Genomic DNA, 18941 nt, shown 5'->3' on the forward strand with positions numbered 1-18941 from the left:
CAGCATGCCTAAGGCACGTTCACGCAAATGAGCAAGAACCCTGGTCATCTTCTTTTGGTGTTTTAGAAAGTAGAAAGGCCTCTTTAGTGTCCTAGGTTTTCATAACTGTGACCTTAATTGCCTACTGTCTGTAAGCTGTTAGTGTCTTAACGACCATTCCACAGGTGCATGTTCATTCATTTTTATTTATGTTTATGGTTCATTGAACAAGCATGGGAAACAGTGTTTAAACCCTTTACAATGAAGATCTGTGAAGTTATTTGGATTTTTACAAATTATCTTTGAAAGACAGGGTCCTGAAAAAGGGGTGTTAATTGTTTTGCTGAGTTTACATGTTCATCACACCAGCGATCGAAATAATCATCCTGGAGATTACAAATTTGGAGGATTCCCGTAAATATGGAGACAACTGGAAAAGGATGGATGAGATTTACCTGCGTGCCTACAAAGGGCTGCTAATCTTAGCGGGTGTGTATAGGTCACAAGGCGAGGCAACATATAGTCTCTGGGATGCAGAGAGTGGAAGGGCAAGTTTCCGTGCCACAATGCCACTGAAAGTTTTTCACACTTTCTCAAGAATGCTACGATTTGATAAGCATGAGTCGAGCCCTGCAAGACGTGTGAGAGACAAACTGGCAACCATAAGAGAGGTCTGGGAGAAGTGGGTGGAGTGTCTGCCTGGGCCTCTACAACCCTGGGCCTGAAGTAACAGTGGATGTGTCACGCCCTGGCCATAGAGAGGCTTTCTATTCTCTATTTTGGTTAGGCCAGGGTGTGACTAGGGTGGGTGTTTTATGTTCTTTTTCTACGTTTTTGTATTTCTTTGTTTTTGGCCGGGTATAGTTCTCAATCAGGGACAGCTGTCTGATTGAGAACCATACTTAGGCAGCCTGTTTTCCCACTATGGGTTGTGGGTAGTTGTTTTCTGTGTCTGTGTTTTACCATACAGAACTAGTTCGGTTTTCATTTAGTTCTCTTGTATTCAGTTACAATTAATTTAAAAATGGACACTTACCACGCTGCGCATTGGTCCGATCTTTCCTACTCCTCCTCAGAAGAGCAGGAAAACCGTTACAGGATGAGCAACTGGTTCCATTCAGAGGTACATTTTTATTTTCATATCTGTAATGTAAGTGGTTTTCACTGTTCATTGTATTATGTATTGCTGCAATATCATTGATTTATGTGATTGGTTTCTGTGACACTGATACTAATTACCGATAGTGTTCTCTTTTGTCAAAAGGTTGCTGTCCTTTCCAGCAGTATATGCCCAGCAAGCCAGGAAAGTATGGCGTCAAGATATGGGTGGCCTGTGATGCACAATCCAGCTGCGCTTGGAAGACACAAGTCTACACAGGGAAGCCGACCAGTGGAGACCTGGAGAAGAACCAGGGGATGCGGGTTGTGCTTGATGTGACAGATGGACGGAGGGGGCACAATGTTACGTGTGACAATTTCTTCACCACTTATGAACTCAGCCATCAGCTCCTGAATAGGAAGATTACCATGGTTGGCACAGTTAGAAAGAACAAGCCTGAGCTCCCCCCTGCACTCCTCGCAACAATGGGGAGAGACACCTTCTCATCAAAGTTTGCCTTCACCCCCACCACCACTCTAGTTTCTTACCTCCCAAAGAGGAACAAGAATGTGGTCCTCCTGAGCACACTGCACAAAACGGCTGAGATCAATGATCGTGATGACAGGAAGCCAGCCATGATCTTGGACTACAACCACAACAAAGGAGGCATGGACAACCTGGACAAGGTTATTGGGATCTTACAGCTGCAGGAGGATGACTGCCCGCTGGCCCCTGGTCATCTTCCATAACATCATTGATGTGTCCTCATACAATGCCTTTGTGATTTGGAACAAGATCAACCCTACCTGGATGCCTGATAAATCTAATCAAATCAAATTTTATTTGTCACATACACATGGTTAGCAGATGTTAATGCGAGTGTAGCGAAATGCTTGTGCTTCTAGTTCCGACAATGCAGTAATAACTAACAAGTAATCTAACTAACAATTCCAAAACTACTGTCTTATACACAGTGTAAGGGGATAAAGAATATGTACATAAAGATATATGAATGAGTGATGGTACAGAGCAGTATAGTCAAGATACAGTAGATAGTATCGACTACAGTATATACATATGAGATGAGTATGTAAACAAAGTGGCTAGTGATACATGTATTACATAAGGATGCAGTAGATGATAGAGTACAGTATATACGTATACATATGAGATGAATAATGTAGGGTATGTAAACATTATATTAGGTAGCATTGTTTAAAGTGGCTAGTGATATATTTTACATCATTTCCCATCAATTCCATTATTAAAGTGGCTGGAGTTGAGTCAGTGTGTTGGCAGCAGCCACTCAATGTTAGTGGTGGCTGTTTAACAGCCTGATGGCCTTGAGATAGAAGCTGTTTTTCAGTCTCTCGGTCCCAGCTTTGGGACTCTCGGTCCCAGCTTTGGGACTCTCGGTCCCAGCTTTGATGCACCTGTACTGACCTCGCCATCTGGATGATAGCGGGATGAACAGGCAGTGGCTCGGTGGTCGTTGTCCTCGATGATCTTTATGGCCTTCCTGTAACATTGGGTGGTGTAGGTGTCCTGGAGGGCAGGTAGTTTGCCCCCAGTGATGCGTTGTGCAGACCTCACTACCCTCTGGAGAGCCTTACGGTTGTGGGCGGAGCAGTTGCCGTACCAGGCGGTGATACAGCCTGCCAGGATGCTCTCGATTGTGCATCTGTAGAAGTTTGTGAGTGCTTTTGGTGACAAGCCGAATTTCTTCAGCCTCCTGAGGTTGAAGAGGCGCTGCTGCGCCTTCTTCACGAAGCTGTCTGTGTGAGTGGACCAATTCAGTTTGTCTGTGATGTGTATGCCGAGGAACTTAAAACTTACTACCCTCTCCACTACTGTTCCATCGATCTGATAAGCGGAACAAGATGGGGGTGTTCCTGGAGCAGCTGGGAAAGGCACTTTTAACACCACACATTCAAAGAAAGGCACGCCTCCTCCACATAGCAGCCTCTGCTGCGCTTATGAAAGCTGTTCAGGAGGCTGAATCTTGTCCTGATCCACCTGAGGCTGCAGCTGGGGCAGGCAAGAGGAGAAGATGCCAATTCTGCCCCCCAAAGAAGGACTGTAAAACAAATACTATGTGCTGCACATGTGAGAAATACATCTGCGAAGTTCATGCACACACACAAGCATACTGTCCAACATGTGCTAATTAGAGTTGATTGATTTATATTCCTCACCTTTTTGTTTTGTATCAAGTATGTTATTTTATTCTTAGTTGTTGTTTTTACACCTTGTGGAAGGGGGCAATGGTTTACAAAATGGGAGAAGACTAGTATTTTGCAGTTGAATTCCTCATTGTACAGTGTATATACAGTTGAAGTCAGAAGTTTACATACATCTCAGTCAAATACATTTAAACACAGTTTTTCACAATTCCTAACATTTAATCCTAGTAAACAGTCCCTGTCTTAGGTCAGTTAGGATCACCACTTTTTTAAAGAATGTCAAATGTCAGAATAATAGTAGAGAATGATTTCAGCTTTTATTTCTTTCATCACATTCCCAATGGGTCAGATGTTTACATACACTCAATTAGTATTTGGTAGCATTGCCTTTAAATGGTTTAACTTGGGTCAAACATTTCAGGTTGCCTTCCACAAGCTTCCCACAATAAGTTGGGTGAATTTTGGCCCATTCCTCATGACAGAACTGGTGTAACTGAGTCAAGTTTGTTGGCCTCCTTGCTCGCACACTCTTTTTCAGTTCTGTCCACACATTTTCTATAGGATTGATGTCAAGGTTTTGTGATGGCCACTCCAATACCTTGACTTTGTTGTCCTTAAGCCATTTTGCCACAACTTTGGAAGAATGCTTGGGGTCATTGTCAATTTGGAAGACCACTTTGCGACCAAGCTTTAACTTCCTGACTGATGTCTTGAGATGTTGCTTCAGTATATCCACGTAATTTTCCTTCTCATGATGCCATCTATTTTGTGAAGTGCACCAGTCCCTCCTGCAGCAAAGCACCCCCCACAACATGATGCTGCAACCCTCGTGCTTCACGGTCGGGATGGTGTTCTTCGGCTTGCAAGCATCCCCCTTTGTCCTCCAAACATAACGATGGTCATTCTGGCCAAACAGTTATATTTTTGTTTCATCAGACCAGAGGACATTTCTCTGAAAAGTACGATCTTTGTCCCCATGTGCAGTTAAACTGTAGTCTGGCTTTTTTATGGCAGTTTTGCCTGTCCACGACCAGTCTCTTGCCTACACCCTTTTGTATTATAAAATATCTTGAACTCCAACCATCTGCCTCCTGTGTCTGCATCTGGGCCTCACCTTGTGTCATGATACCGTTAAGGCATTCATTAGGGTAAATAATCACAAATAAATCACTATCTTAGAAAAAAGAAATACAATTTCTCAACTTCCAGAGTTTGAATTATGAAACAATAACTTGAAAATACACTTGCCATGGTTGACTTTCATTATAACGGTGTTTACGATCTGTTGATTATATTATGTAAATAACTGGCGAGAGAATTTATGAAGAATGACCACAACCTTTCATTGCAGTCGGATTTCTTTACTTTCATCAACAGAAAATGAAAATGTGTCGAGTGTTTACTCAGTTATATTATCCTGTATCATCACAGTCTATTTAACAAAATGATTCAATTGATTTTGTGATGATACTGAAGATTATACCATGGGCCCCTGTACTAATTATTATTTACTGTGTTTGGCCTCTGAGATGCAGAGGCCTATTGTCTGCCCTGTAGATAACCATGGCATTATGCAATGAATAGATGGCAGACAGGGTCTCGCTTCCGGTTTGGAGCGAGTGGTCGCATCGCACTTCGCTCCCGCAGGTAGTATAACTTTTTCATTACATTTCATTATATTTCATTATAGCACAACGGTTTGATTTGTCTAATCTTAGCAATTTCTTCTCAGCTAGCTACATAGCCATCTTTGTATCAAAGATAATTGCGTAATTATCGTATTATCGTATTTTGCCGTCCTAACGTAGTCTTCACTAGCCAGCTAGCTAACGTCCACTAATTAGCTGCACTGGAAAACTATTACACTCAACTGAACGACTTGATTAGTGTAGTGTTAGCTAGCTACATAGCTGTCTTCGTATCTTCGTTCCAAGATAATTGTGTTGTTTAGGTTTAGAGTGTGTAGTCTTAGAGTGATTATCTTAATTTACCGAGGTTAGCTAGCCAGCTATTTGTCGTCCTTAACGTAGGAGACTCTGCTAGCTAGCCAACAGCTAGCCAACGCTAGCCAACGTCTACTGAATAGAACTCAACAACCCGGTCGCATTCACAGGTAGTATCACATTTTCATTTAATTTCATTACAGTACAACGGTTTGATTTGTTTGATCGTAGCTAGCTACATAGCTAGCTACATAGCCGTCTTTGTATCAAAGATAATTGTGTAGTCTAGAGCGATTTTCTAGGTTAGCTAGCCAGCTATTGTCGTTCTTTTAACGCAACGTAACGTAAACAACACTACTAGCTAGCCAGCTAGCCCCCGAATAGCAGCACTGCAGAAACTATTACTCAACGGAACGACTTGATTAGTGTAGTGTCAACAACGCACCCACTGCCAGCTAGCCTACTTCAGCAGTACTGTATCATTTTAATCATTTTAGTCAATAAGATTCTTGCTACGTAGCTTAACTTTCTGAACATTCGAGACGTGTAGTCCACTTGTCATTCCAATCTCCTTTGCATTAGCGTAGCCTCTTCTGTAGCCTGTTAACTATGTGTCTGTTTATCCCTGTTCTCTCCTCTCTGCACAGACCATACAAACGCTCCACACCGCGTGGCCGCGGCCACCCTAATCTGGTGGTCCCAGCGCGCACGACCCACGTGGAGTTCCAGGTCTCCGGTAGCCTCTGGAACTGCCGATCTGCGGTCAACAAGGCAGAGTTCATCTCAGCCTATGCCTCCCTCCAGTCCCTCGACTTCCTGGCACTAACGGAAACATGGATCACCACAGACAACACTGCTACTCCTACTGCTCTCTCTTCGTCCGCCCACGTGTTCTCGCACACCCCGAGAGCTTCTGGTCAGCGGGGTGGTGGCACCGGGATCCTCATCTCTCCCAAGTGGTCATTCTCTCTTTCTCCCCTGACCCATCTGTCTATCGCCGCCTTTGAATTCCATGCTGTCACAGTTACCAGCCCTTTCAAGCTTAACATCCTTATCATTTATCGCCCTCCAGGTTCCCTCGGAGAGTTCATCAATGAGCTTGATGCCTTGATAAGCTCCTTTCCTGAGGACGGCTCACCTCTCACAGTTCTGGGCGACTTTAACCTCCCCACGTCTACCTTTGACTCATTCCTCTCTGCCTCCTTCTTTCCACTCCTCTCCTCTTTTGACCTCACCCTCTCACCTTCCCCGCCTACTCACAAGGCAGGCAATACGCTCGACCTCATCTTTACTAGATGCTGTACTTCCACTAACCTCATTGCAACTCCCCTCCAAGTCTCCGACCACTACCTTGTATCCTTTTCCCTCTCGCTCTCATCCAACACCTCCCACACTGCCCCTACTCGGATGGTATCGCGCCGTCCCAACCTTCGCTCTCTCTCCTCCGCTACTCTCTCCTCTTCCTTCCTATCATCTCTTCCCTCCGCTCAAACCTTCTCCAACCTATCTCCTGATTCTGCCTCCTCAACCCTCCTCTCCACCCTCTCTGTATCCTTTGACTCTCTATGTCCCCTATCCTCCAGGCCGGCTCGGTCCTCCCCTCCCGCTCCGTGGCTCGATGACTCATTGCGAGCTCACAGAACAGGGCTCCGGGCAGCCGAGCGGAAATGGAGGAAAACTTGCCTCCCTGCGGACCTCGCATCCTTTCACTCCCACCTCTCTACATTTTCCTCCTCTGTCTCTGCTGCTAAAGCCACTTTCTACCACGCTAAATTCCAAGCATCTGCCTCTAACCCTAGGAAGCTCTTTGCCACCTTCTCCTCCCTCCTGAATCCTCCTCCCCCCCCCCCTCCTCCCTCTCTGCAGACGACTTCGTCAACCATTTTGAAAAGAAGGTCGACGACATCCGATCCTCGTTTACTAAGTCAAACGACACCGCTGGTTCTGCTCACACTGCCCTACCCTGTGCTCTGACCTCTTTCTCCCCTCTCTCTCCAGATGAAATCTCGCGTCTTGTGACGGCCGGCCGCCCAACAACCTGCCCGCTTGACCCTATCCCCTCCCCTCTTCTCCAGACCATTTCCGGAGACCTTCTCCCTTACCTCACCTCGCTCATCAACTCATCCCTGACCGCTGGCTACGTCCCTTCCGTCTTCAAGAGAGCGAGAGTTGCACCCCTTCTGAAAAAACCTACACTCGATCCCTCCGATGTCAACAATTACAGACCAGTATCCCTTCTTTCTTTTCTCTCCAAAACTCTTGAACGTGCCGTCCTTGGCCAGCTCTCCCGCTATCTCTCTCAGAATGACCTTCTTGATCCAAATCAGTCAGGTTTCAAGACTAGTCATTCAACTGAGACTGCTCTCCTCTGTATCACGGAGGCGCTCCGCACTGCTAACTCTCTCTCCTCTGCTCTCATCCTTCTAGATCTATCGGCTGCCTTCGATACTGTGAACCATCAGATCCTCCTCTCCACCCTCTCCGAGTTGGGCATCTCCGGCGCGCCCCACGCTTGGATTGCGTCCTACCTGACAGGTCGCTCCTACCAGGTGGCGTGGCGAGAATCTGTCTCCTCACCACGCGCTCTCACCACTGGTGTCCCCCAGGGCTCTGTTCTAGGCCCTCTCCTATTCTCGCTATACACCAAGTCACTTGGCTCTGTCATAACCTCACATGGTCTCTCCTATCATTGCTATGCAGACGACACACAACTAATCTTCTCCTTTCCCCCTTCTGATGACCAGGTGGCGAATCGCATCTCTGCATGTCTGGCAGACATATCAGTGTGGATGACGGATCACCACCTCAAGCTGAACCTCGGCAAGACGGAGCTGCTCTTCCTCCCGGGGAAGGACTGCCCGTTCCATGATCTCGCCATCACGGTTGACAACTCCATTGTGTCCTCCTCCCAGAGCGCTAAGAACCTTGGTGTGATCCTGGACAACACCCAGTCGTTCTCAACCAACATCAAGGCGGTGGCCCGTTCCTGTAGGTTCATGCTCTACAACATCCACAGAGTACGACCCTGCCTCACACAGGAAGCGGCGCAGGTCCTAATCCAGGCACTTGTCATCTCCCGTCTGGATTACTGCAACTCGCTGTTGGCTGGGCTCCCTGCCTGTGCCATTAAACCCCTTCAACTCATCCAGAACGCCGCAGCCCGTCTGGTGTTCAACCTTCCCAAGTTCTCTCACGTCACCCCGCTCCTCCGTTCTCTCCACTGGCTTCCAGTTGAAGCTCGCATCCGCTACAAGACCATGGTGCTTGCCTACGGAGCTGTGAGGGGAACGGCACCTCAGTACCTCCAGGCTCTGATCAGGTCCTACACCCAAACAAGGGCACTGCGTTCATCCACCTCTGGCCTGCTCGCCTCCCTACCACTGAGGAAGTACAGCTCCCGCTCAGCCCAGTCAAAACTGTTCGCTGCTCTGGCCCCCCAATGGTGGAACAAACTCCCTCACGACGCCAGGACAGCGGAGTCAATCACCACCTTCCGGAGACACCTGAAACCCCACCTCTTTAAGGAATACCTAGGATAGGATAAGTATTCCCTCTCACCCCCCTTTAAGATTTAGATGCACTATTGTAAAGTGACTGTTCCACTGGATGTCATAAGGTGAATGCACCAATTTGTAAGTCGCTCTAGATAAGAGCGTCTGCTAAATGACTTAAATGTAAATGTGTAAATGTAAATCAAATTTATTTGGTCACCTACAAATGGTTACCAGATTTTATTGTGAGAGTAGCGAAATGCTTATGCTTCTAGATCTGACAGTGCAGCAGTATCCAACAGGTAATATTTACCAATTCCACAACATAACCTAATATCTAACACAAGCTAATAAACACAATCTAGTAAAGGAATGGGATGAGAATATATCAGTATAAAATATATGGATGAGCAGTGACAGAGCGGTAGTGAAGGATACAGATTTTTTTTTATTTCACCTTTATTTAACCAGGTAGGCCAGTTGAGAACAAGTTCTCATTTACAACTGCGACCTGGACAATAAAAAGCAAAGCAGTGCGACACAAACAACAGCACAGAGTTACACATGGAATAAACAAACGTACAGTCAATAACACAATGGAAGAAAATATATATTCAGTGTGTGCAAATGAGGTAAGATTAGGGAGGTAAGGCAATAAATAGGCCGTAGTGGTGAAGTAATTACAATTTAGCAATTAAACACTGGAGTGATAGATGTGCAGAAGATGAATGTGCAAGTAGAGATACTGGGGTGCAAAGGAGCAAAAATAAATAAATAAAGTTAGTGAGGGAGATATGAGTCTCCAGCTTCAGTGATTTTTGCAATTCGTTCCAGTCATTGGCAGCATAGAACTGTAAGGAAAGGTGACCAAAGGAGGAATAGGCTTTGGGGGTGACTAGTGAAATATACTTGCTGGAGCGCGTGCTACAGGTGGGTGCTGCTATGGTGACCAGTGAGCTGAGATAAGGAGGGGCTTTACCTAGCAAAGACTAGATGATCTGGAGCTAGTGGGTTTGGTGACGAGTATGAAGCGAGGGCCAGCCAACGAGAGCATACAGGTCACAGTGGTGGGTAATATATGGTGCTTTGGTGACAAAACGGATAGCACTGTGATAGACTGCATCCAATTTGCTGAGTAGAGTGTTGGAGGCTATTTTGTAAATGACATTGCCGAAGTCAAGGATCGGTAGGATTAGTCAGCTTTACGAGGGTATGTTTGGCAGCATGAGTGAAGGATGCGGCAGGGTAGCCTAGTGGTTAGAAAGTTGGACTAGTAACCGGAAGGTTGAAAGTTCAAACCCCCGAGCTGACAAGGTACAAATCTGTCGTTCTGCCCCTGAACAGGCAGTTAACCCACTGTTCCTAGGCTGTCATTGAAAATAAGAATTTGTTCTTAACTGACTTGCCTAGTTAAATATAGGTATAATAAAAAGTGTTGCAAAATAGGAAGCCGATTCTAGTTTTCAGCTGTGCTAACATGATCGCAAAAAGGTTTTCTAATGATCAATTAGCTTTTTAAACTGGTAAACTTGGTTTTGGAACAGATGGCACGGCTGTGCTTTGTCATTATGGGTTATTGTCTGTAGATAGATGAGGAAATACATAACAAAGTGTGGAAAAAGTCAAGGTGTCTGAATACTTTCTGAATGCACTGTACCTCTCTGCCTCCTCATTATTGAATTGTACTTTCACAATGTCACAGACATAATAGGTTTACAGCCCCGGAGGGCCTGAGGGCTCATTCCACCAGATGTATGGCTACCTCTTGGGCACTGTTCAAAGGCATCTCTTATGAGATATTTGCGATGTGGCATGTTGGGTCACCCCTCATACGTTTGAGGTTTTTACCAACTGGACATCACTGCACCTTTGTTGGCGCATATTGTCTTCAGTGTCGAAGCCTCTGAGAGGTGATGCTTTTGGGACTACCCTGGCTTCGGAGAGCATGTCTGCGATATAAGAATTGGCCATATCCCCATAGTGAGAAATAAAAATGGGTATTTGAAAGTGAACTCAAGGTTACTTTCGTAACCCTGGTTCTCTGATAATACGAGTGAGATATCTTTGCCTAGTATAAAGGTCCTGGATGGCAGGGAGCGTTCTGGGCTTTACGCACTACCCTCTGTAGCGCTTTGTTATCAATATCAACCATACATCCTATACAGTTGTGGCCAAATATATTGGTACCCTTGCACATTTCTTAAATAATTCCCTATTTCTTCTAAAAATTATAAATGGTGTATTAAAAATGTCAAATCAGATCAGTATTTGAAGAACTTGACTGGCCTGTACAGAGCCCTGACCTCAACCCCATCAAACACATCTGGGATGAGATGTTTGATGAGCAGATGTCCACAAACTTTTGGTGATGTAGTGTATCAACATTTTCCTCTGGGCAAGTCTAGAGAACATATCTAAAGATATCCACACACAATTTGGTGAATGCAGATGCTTCTGAAGCTTAGAAAAATAAGTTGGGGTGTGTGAAGAGTTGGCAGTTAAAGACATGTACACTGCATTTAGACTACCAAATACTAAATGCCTATTTAGACCCAATCACCATCTCTCCAAGTAAGTTCCTAAATATCGTCCAGTTTTTAACACTTTTCCATTTTTGTAATTTAATGACGTGAGCTTTGAAATTATTAATGTATGTCCATTTTAGTGGTTAAAATGAATTAAAAAGTTGATGACGGTGGTATGATAAACAAATGATTATATATTTTTTTACATTTAAATGTCTACTTATTGAAAATACTAATATTAATGGACCAACATACCAACAAATCTGAAAATGGATAGAAACGTCATTTCAGCCTTTGGTGCTTGGTCTTAAGCAGGACAGATGTCGGACTTAGGTTTCCTCTCACATGGTCTGGTCATTAACCTTGAGGGACAGCATACTACAGCGCAGCAGGAGTCACCACTCTGTAATCAGTCATCAATCTTTATCTCTTGGGACATTACCTGTTTTTGCTGGACTCCAACCCATTTTGTCTGCTGCATAGATGTATAAGTTAGAGACTGCAGTACCTCAGTCTGACTTCAAAGAAATCAGTACCATTCAAAAAGAATACACGTCAGTTGAAAATGCAGCAATGTGAAATCACTTAAAGTGACAGACAAAAAAAGTCCCCAATTTGTCTATAGAGCATATATATCCCAGTAATTTCCTTGTTATGGTTCACATTGTGAAGATTAGATCACCGGATTGAGAGTCATTATATAAGGTTTACTCGTTACTGATGGATGACAGGTCATCACAAACTAATCTCTTAAACCACTCTGAATTATTGAAGAAGACCAAAATGTCAGTTGCATTATTTAGAAGCTTGCGGTAACAAAGTCTGGCGGTGGCGAATTCTAGGTCAGGAAAGGGCTGGGGGTGTTCCCCCATGGCATCACAGTTGAAGGTAATGTAAACCTTTGACCTTGGGGTATCTTTCACAGAGGATTTTAAAATAATGTAACAAAGACTCCTATTTAAATAGACATTTAAAAACACATCCAAAGATTTCCCTTCACACACATTATACTCACTGATATTTTTACAGAGATACAAAAAAAAGGAATATATAATAACACCTGTTAAGTATTTTCACAACTAAACACTAAAACCAACAAAAACATTCAGGGAGACTTTTGACTTGCATATGTCAACTCAAGAGAACCTGGTGTCAGAGTACAATTTCCACGAACTTACCCAGGTACGATCTGTCAGACTGCTCCCTTCAGATCTCCTATGTATTACAGAAACCAGAGTTTGGTTTCCAGAGAGCCCAGGATGAATGTTGCATAAGAAGCCTGCTGTCCCTAACAGGAGCATAACCTCCTTTCTGAACAGGCCTGGCCTCCTAAGGAGGTTGTTTCACTGTGGGTCACCAGGCCCAAGTCTCTGCCTTCCCCACCAAGATGCAGGGTGTGTCCACCTGTTTGACCTCCATATCAACTGATGCTTAACAAGCAGATAGAAGGTACACATGCTGGCACACACACACACACAACAAATTATTTTCCTGCTGTAAATATAAGATATTTCAACAGATATTTCAACAGATACAATGCCTTCAGTATTCATACCCCTTGACTTATTCCACATTTTGTTGTGCTACAGCCTGAATACAAAATATATATATTTTTAAATCCATCTCACCCATCTACACACAATAACCCCTCATGACAAAGTGAAAACATGTTTTTAGATATTTTAGCACATTTATTGAAAATTAAAAACAGACAAATATAATTTACATAAGTATTCATGCCCCTGAGTGAATACAAAGAATCACCTTTGGCAGCGATTAAGCTGTGTCCTTCTAGGTAAATGTCTAAAAGCTTTGGCACACCTGGATTGTTCAATATTTGCCCATTATTCTTTCCAAAATTCCTCAAGCTCTGTCAGTGGTTGTTGATCATTGTGAGACAATCATTTTCAAGTCTTGCCATAGATTTTCAAGCAGTTTTAAGTTAAAACTGTAACCCGGCCACCCAGGAACATTCACTGTCTTCTTAGTAAGCAATTCTAGTGTAGATTTGGCCTTGTGTTTTTGATTATTGTCCTGCTGAAAGGTAAATTCATCTCCCAGTCTCTGGTGGAAAACAGACTGAACCAGGTTTTCCTCTAGGATTTTGCCTGTGCTTAGTTCTATTACACATATATTTTATCCTGAAAAACTCTCCAGTACATTTTGCCTTGCAAAAGTATTCATCCCCTTTGGTGTTTTTCCTTTTTTGTTGTATTACAACCTGTAATTTAACCTCTCTTGGGTAGGGGGCAGTATTTTTACGTCCGGATGAAAAACATGCCCAAAGTAAACTGCCTGTTACTCAGGCCCAGAAGCTAGTATATGCATATATAGAAAACACTCTAAAGTTTCTAAAACTGTTAAAACGATGTCTGTGAGTATAACAGAACTGATATGGCAGGCGAAACCCCGAGGACCATTCAACAAAACCATTCAAACCATTCAACAAAAACAAATCAGCCTTCCACTGTTTCCAATGGCTTTCATGTTAATTATGAGGCAAAGTCCTCCCAGATTGTTGAGTTCCTAGGGCTTCCACAAGATGTCAACAGTCTTCAGAAAGAGTTTCGGGCTGATTTTTGGAAAACTGAGCTAGAAGTTGTAGTTTTTCTAAGTGACTCCCATTTTGGCTGTAGTGTTTCCATGCGCGAGGGTGAAAGCGGGTTCTTTGTTATTTATCGCCGGTAACAGGACAAATGCCAAGAGGGTGAATACTTTCGCCACTGTATAAGCATACCCATAACATGATGCAACCACCACTATGCTTGAAAATATGGAGAGTGGTACTCAGCAATGTATTTGGATTTGCCCATAATATAACACTTTGTATTCAGGGCTAAATGTACATTGCTTTTCCACATTTTTTTGCAATATAACTTTAGTGCCTTGTTGCAACAGGATGCATGTTTTGGAATATTTTTATTCTCTACATGCGTCCTACTTTTCAGTCTGCCAATTAGGTTAGTATTGTGGGGTAACTAAATGTTGTTGATGCATCCTCAGTTTTCTCCTGTCACAGCCATTAAACTCTAACTGTTGGCCTCATGATGAAATCCCTAAGCGGTTTCCTTCCTCTCCGGCAACTGAGTTAGGAAGGACGCATGTATCTTTGTAGTGTCTGGGTGTATTGATATACGAAACCGAAGTGTAATGACTAACTTCACCATGTTCAAAGGGATTTTCAAAGTCTGCTTTTTTGTGGTCTTTGTGGTTGAATCTGTGTTTGAAATTCACTGTTAGACTGAGGGACATTACAGATAATTATATGAGTGGGGTGCAGAGATGAGGTAGTCATTCAAAAATCATGTTCAAGTCCATGCAACTTATTATGTAACTTGTTAAGCACATTTATTTTACTCCTGAACTTATTTCGGCATGCCAAAACAAAGGGGTTAAATACTTATTGACATTACAGCTTTTAATTTTTTATTAATTTGTAAAGATTTCAAAAAACATAATTCCACTTGGACATTATTGGGTATTGTGTGTAGGCCAGTGACCAAAATGTCAATCGAATCCATTTTAAATTCAGGTTGTAACCAATTACTGATAGAGAGCCACCATGCCTCCAACTTGGCACTCCCCCATCAATGTTAAACTAATTTGGTTGCTATATAAATGCATTTATTATTGTCTACGTTTGTTTTTGCCACTTTTTTATTCTATTACAGAAATGTGTTATTATATTAAAATTATGTAAACTAACCATAAAAACAGAAAAATATATAAAAACATTTTCCTTAAAGTATCATTTCTGAGATTTCTAATGATACTGTCCCCACTACAACAATACAAATACTTAAATACATCTAATTTTGTCCTTGAAATGTTTAATTGAAATACTGTAGAATTGCATTCATTCCTATGGAGGACTGCTCCAACTGGGGAGTGCCAATATGGCCGACAGGTGGCTTCAAAGCCTCTCAATGGCCAATACATAGCAATCAGCAATCCAGGGTTTATATACATCATTGACTGTAATACAGCAAAATGTGGAAAAAGTCAAAGGGTGTGAATAGAGTGAAGTACATCGAAAAAATCAAGAGAAAACTGCAAGACTCAATAGAAGACAAAACCAGGAACAAACCAAAAAAGACGGGCTTTTGAAAAATTAACTATTTTTCATAAAATTGTACAGTTATCTTAGCTAGTTGAATTGCTAGCAGAATTGTTTACTTGTTGCTAAGCAGTTGCTAGGGACTCTCCTGTAAGAAGCTAGCTAGCTTACAAAGAATAACAACAAAAAATATCTAGTTAACAGAAGAAAGGAAGACTAAATAAGGACAAAAGAAGGACAGAAGAAAAAGGAAAAGAAAGAGGACAACAAAGTGAAACAGTCAGCACTTCTATTGCAACTTCGTATTTCGTCGTCCTAACATAGTCTACACTGCTATCTGCCCAGCAGCTAGCCAGCTAGCAAACGTCCACCGTCTACCGAATAGCAGCACTGTAGAAACTATTACACTCAACTGAACGACTTGATTAGTGTAGTGTTAGCTAGCTACATAGTTGTCTTTGCTGTCTACGTATCCAAGATAATTGTGTAGTTTAGAGCGTGTAGTCTTAGAGTGATTATCTTAATTTACCGAGGTTAGCTAGCCAGCTATTTGTCGTCCTTAACGTAGGAGACTCTGCTAGCTAGCCAACAGCTAGCCAACGTCTACTGAATAGAACTTCCGCACTCAACAACCCGGTCGCATTCCGCTTCGCTCCACAGGTAGTATCACATTTTTCATTTCATTTCTTTACAGCACAACGGTTTGATTTGTTTGATCGTAGCTAGCTACATAGCTAGCTACATAGCCGTCTGTGTATCAAAGATAATTGTGTAGTCTAGAGCGATTTTCTAGGTTAGCTAGCCAGCTATTGTCGTTCTTTTAACGCAACGTAACGTAATCAACACTGCTAGCTAGCCAGCTAGCCCCCGAATAGTAGCACTGTATAAACTATTACACTCAACGGAACGACTTGATTAGTGTAGTGTCAACAACGCAGCCACTGCCAGCTAGACTACAAAGTCAACAACGCAGCCACTGCCAGCTAGCCTACTTCAGCAGTATTGTATCATTTTAATCATTTTAGTCAATAAGATTCTTGCTACGTAAGCTTAACTTTCTGAACATTCGAGACGTGTAGTCCACTTGTCATTCCAATCTCCTTGCATTAGCGTAGCCTCTTCTGTAGCCTGTCAACTATGTGTCTGTCTATCCCTGTTCTCTCCTCTCTGCACATACCATACAAACGCTCCACATGCCACCCTAATCTGGTGGTCCCAGCGCGCACGACCCACGTGGAGTTCCAGGTCTCCGGTAGCCTCTGGAACTGCCGATCTGCGGCCAACAAGGCAGAGTTCATCTCAGCCTATGCCTCCCTCCAGTCCCTCGACTTCTTGGCACTGACAGAAACATGGATCACCACAGATAACACTGCTACTCCTACTGCTCTCTCTTCGTCCGCCCACGTGTTCTCGCACACCCCGAGAGCTTCTGGTCAGCGGGGTGGTGGCATCGGGATCCTTATCTCTCCCAAGTGGTCATTCTCTCTTTCTCCCCTTACCCATCTGTCTATCGCCTCCTTTGAATTTCATGCTGTCACAGTTACCAGCCCTTTCAAGCTTAACATCCTTATCATTTATCGCCCTCCAGGTCCCCTCGGAGAGTTCATCAATGAGCTTGATGCATTGATAAGCTCCTTTCCTGAGGACGGCTCACCTCTCACAGTTCTGGGCGACTTTAACCTCCCCACGTCTACCTTTGACTCATTCCTCTCTGCCTCCTTCTTTCCACTCCTCTCCTCTTTTGACCTCACCCTCTCACCTTCCCCCTACTCACAAGGCAGGCAATACGCTCGACCTCATCTTTACTAGATGCTGTTCTTCCACTAACCTCATTGCAACTCCCCTCCAAGTCTCCGACCACTACCTTGTATCCTTTTCCCTCTCGCTCTCATCCAACACTTCCCACACTGCCCCTACTCGGATGGTATCGCGCCGTCCCAACCTTCGCTCTCTCCCCCGCTACTCTCTCCTCTTCCATCCTATCATCTCTTCCCTCTGCTCAAACCTTCTCCAACCTATCTCCTGATTCTGCCTCCTCAACGCTCCTCTCCTCCCTTTCTGCATCCTTTGACTCTCTATGTCCCCTATCTTCCAGGCCGGCTCGGTCCTCCCCTCCCGCTCCATGGCTTGACGACTCATTGCGAGCTCACAGAACAGGGCTCCGGGCAGCCGAGCGGAAATGGAGGAAAACTCGCCTCCCTGCGGACCTGGCATCCTTTCGCTCCCTCCTCTCTACATTTTCCTCCTCTGTCTCTGCTGCTAAAACCACTTTCTACCACTCTAAATTTCAAGCATCTGCCTCTAACCCTAGGAAGCTCTTTGCCACCTTCTCCTCCCTCCTGAATCCTCCTCCCCCTCCCCCTCCTCCTCCCTCTCTGCAGATGACTTCGTCAACCATTTTGAAAAGAAGGTCGACGACATCCGATCCTCGTTTGCTAAGTCAAACGACACTGCTGGTTCTGCTCACACTGCCCTACCCTGTGCTCTGACCTCTTTCTCCCCTCTCTCTCCAGATGAAATCTCGCGTCTTGTGACGGCCGGCCGCCCAACAACCTGCCCGCTCGACCCTATCCCCTCCTCTCTTCTCCAGACCATTTCCGGAGACCTTCTCCCTTACCTCACCTCGCTCATCAACTTATCCCTGACCGCTGGCTACGTCCCTTCCGTCTTCAAGAGAGCGAGAGTTGCACCCCTTCTGAAAAAACCTACACTCGATCCCTCCGATGTTAACAACTACAGACCAGTATCCCTTCTTTCTTTTCTCTCCAAAACTCTTGAACGTGCCGTCCTTGGTCAGCTCTCCCGCTATCTCTCTCAGAATGACCTGCTTGATCCAAATCAGTCAGGTTTCAAGACTAGTCATTCAACTGAGACTGCTCTTCTCTGTATCACGGAGGCGCTCCGCACCGCTAAAGCTAACTCTCTCTCCTCTGCTCTCATCCTTCTAGACCTATCGGCTGCCTTCGATACTGTGAACCATCAGATCCTCCTCTCCACCCTCTCCGAGTTGGGCATCTCTGGCGCGGCCCACGCTTGGATTGCGTCCTACCTGACAGGTCGCTCCTACCAGGTGGCGTGGCGAGAATCTGTCTCCTCACCACGCGCTCTCACCACTGGTGTCCCCCAGGGCTCTGTTCTAGGCCCTCTCCTATTCTCGCTATACACCAAGTCACTTGGCTCTGTCATAACCTCACATGGTCTCTCCTATCATTGCTATGCAGACGACACACAATTAATCTTCTCCTTTCCCCCTTCTGATGACCAGGTGGCGAATCGCATCTCTGCATGTCTGGCAGACATATCAGTGTGGATGACGGATCACCACCTCAAGCTGAACTTCGGCAAGACGGAGCTGCTCTTCCTCCCGGGGAAGGACTGCCCGTTCCATGATCTCGCCATCACGGTTGACAACTCCATTGTGTCCTCCTCCCAGAGCGCTAAGAACCTTGGTGTGATCCTGGACAACACCCTGTCGTTCTCAACTAACATCAAGACGGTGGCACGTTCCTGTAGGTTCATGCTCTACAACATCCGCAGAGTACGACCCTGCCTCACACAGGAAGCGGCGCAGGTCCTAATCCAGGCACTTGTCATCTCCCGTCTGGATTACTGCAACTCGCTGTTGGCTGGGCTCCCTGCCTGTGCCATTAAACCCCTACAACTC

At 44.6% G+C, this 18941-nt stretch overlaps 1 pseudogene; it reads left to right on the forward strand.

Moving 5' to 3' along the window:
• The first annotated feature begins 332 nt into the window (after positions 1–332).
• Positions 333–18941, forward strand: part of LOC124017221 — a 31356-nt pseudogene continuing 12747 nt past the window's right edge.

Source organism: Oncorhynchus gorbuscha, linkage group LG03, assembly GCF_021184085.1.
Source record: "Oncorhynchus gorbuscha isolate QuinsamMale2020 ecotype Even-year linkage group LG03, OgorEven_v1.0, whole genome shotgun sequence".
NCBI lineage: Eukaryota > Metazoa > Chordata > Actinopteri > Salmoniformes > Salmonidae > Oncorhynchus > Oncorhynchus gorbuscha.